Below are 2,715 nucleotides of genomic sequence, written 5' to 3'. Positions count from 1 at the left end.
AGAGGGACTTTCAGAGGGATGCTGAGAGAGACATTAGAAACATAGAAACATAGAAGATAGTAGCAGGAGTAGGCCATTCGGCCCTTCGAGCCTGCTCCGCCATTCAACGAGATCATGGCTGATCATCCAAAACCTAGCACCCGGTCCCTACACCGACAGCCATCCCACCCAAGCCCTATCCCAGTAACCCCACGTATTTAATCCCCCCTAACACTAAGGGCCAATTTTTATCATAGCCAATCAACATAACCCGCACATCTTTGGACTGTGGGAGGACACCGGAGCACCCGGAGGAAACCCACAAAAACACGGGGAGAATGTGCAAACTCCACACAGACAGTCACCCGAGGCCGGATTTGTACCCGGGTCCTTGGTGCTATGAAGCAACAGTGCTAACCACTATGCCACCGTGCTGAGTGGGACATTGAGAGAGCCATTGAGAGGGAACTTGAGAGCGACATTGAGAGGGACATTGAGAATGACATTGAGAGAGACATTGAAAGAGATATTGAGAGGGACATTGAGAGATACATTTAGAGAGACATTGAGAAAGACATTGAGAGAGACATTGAGAGAGATATTGAGAGGGACTTGGAGAGACACATTGAGCGGGACATTGAGAGGGACATTGAGAGAGACATTGAGAGAGACTTTGAGAGAGACTTTGTGAGGGGCATTGGGAGGGACATTGAGAGGGTCCTTGAGAGGTACATTGAGAGGGACAGTGAGAGGGACGTTGCAAGATTCATTGACAGACACATTGATAGAGACATTGAGATAGGCGTTGAGAGAGAAATTGACAGAGACATTGACAGAGTCATTGACAGATATATTGAGATGGACATTGAGAGAGACATTGAGAGGGAATTTGAAAGGGTCGCTGAAAGAGCCAATGAGAAAGACATTGAGATAGATGTTGAGAGAGGCGTTGAGAGGGATATTGAGGGCAACATTGGGAGAGCCATTGAGAGGGATATTGAGAGCGACATTGACAGGGACATTGAGATGGACATTGAGAGTGACATTGCGATATACATTGAAAGGGACATTGATATTGAGAGGGACATTGTGAGAGAAATAGCGAGGGACCTTGTGAGGGACATTGGGATGAACATTGAGACGGACATTGAGAGGAACATTGAGAGAGACGTTGAGAGAGACATTGACAGAGACATTGAAATTGGGAGAGACATTGAGAGGGACATTTTGAGGGATGTTGAAAGAGACATTGAGAGAGAAACTTAGAGAGACACTGCGAGAGATATTGAGAGATACATTGACAGTGATGTTGACAGAGATATTAACAGAGATATTGAGAGGGACATTGAGAGTTACATTTAGAGGGACATTGAGAGAGACATTGTGAGAGCTATTTAGAGGGACATTGAGACAGACATTCAGAGGTTCATTGAGAGCGACATTGAGTGATATGTATTTGAGGATGTAACTGGCAAAATAGATAAGGGAGAACCAGTGGATGTGCTGGACTTGGACTTACAAAAGGCTTTCGATAAGATCCCGCATAATAGATTAGCATATAAAGTTAAGGCACCTGGGATTGGGGGCAACGTATTGACTTGGATAGAGAACTGGTTGGTAGGCAGGCTGCAAAGAGTTGGAATAAACGGGTCTTTTTCCAAGTGGCAGGTAGTGACTAGTGTGTTACCGCAGGGATTGGTCCTTGCACCTCAGCTATTCAAAATATATACTAATGATCTATAAAAGGGAACGAGATGTTATATCTCCAAGTTTGCAGATGACAGAAAGCTGGATGGGCATGCGTGCTGTGGGGAGGATGCCGTGAAATTCCAGGATGATTTGGACAGGTTGGCTGATTGGGCAGAAGCATGGCAGATGCAATATAACGGGGATAAATGCGAGGTTATCCACTTTGGTGTCAAAAACAGGAAGGCAGATTATTATCTAAATGGCAATAGATTGGGCGAAGGGGAAGTGCAACGAGACCGGGGTGTCCTTGTGCACCAGTCGTTGAAGGTAAGCATGCAGGTGCAGCAGGCGGTTAAGAAGGCAAATGGTATGTTGGACTTCGTAGCGTGAGGGTTTCAGTACAGGGACAAGGATGTCTTGCTGCAGTTGTACAGGGACTTGGGGAGACCATACCTTGAGTATTGTGTGCAGTTTTTTCACCTTATCTGAGGAAGGATGTTCTTCCCATGGACGGAGTTCAGCGGTGATTCACCAGGCTGATACCTGGGATGGCAGGAATGATGTGTGAGGAGAGATTGGCTCGGTTGTGCTTATACTCGCTGGAGTTTAGAAGAATGAGAGGGGATCTCATTGAAATTTATATAATTCTGACAGGACTGGACAGACTAGATGCAGGAGGATGTTCCCGCTGGCCGGTGAGTCCAGACCAGGGGTGACAGTCTAATGATAAGAGGTAAGCCATTTAGGACGGAAATGAGGAGGAATTTCTTCACCCAGAAAATGGTGAACCTGTGGAATTCTGTACCATAGAATGCAATAGAGCCCAATTCATTAAATATATTCAAGAAGGAGTTGGATATATTTCTTAAGGCTAAAGGGATCAAGGGAAATGGGGAGAAAGCAGGGACTGGGTTCTGAATTTTGATGATCATCCATGATCGCATTGAATGGCGCAGCAGGCTCAAGTGACCGAATGACCTACTCCTGCTGCTATCTACTATGTTTCTATGAAACATTGAGAGAGACATTTAGAGATTCATTGCGAGA

Source organism: Somniosus microcephalus, unplaced genomic scaffold (assembly GCF_052327205.1).
Source record: "Somniosus microcephalus isolate GS21.2 unplaced genomic scaffold, FLI_Smic_1.0 unresolved_chr3, whole genome shotgun sequence".
NCBI classification, from domain to species: Eukaryota; Metazoa; Chordata; class Chondrichthyes; order Squaliformes; family Somniosidae; genus Somniosus; species Somniosus microcephalus.
The sequence above is the reverse complement of the archived record's forward strand: the minus strand, read 5'-3'. Positions refer to the sequence as shown.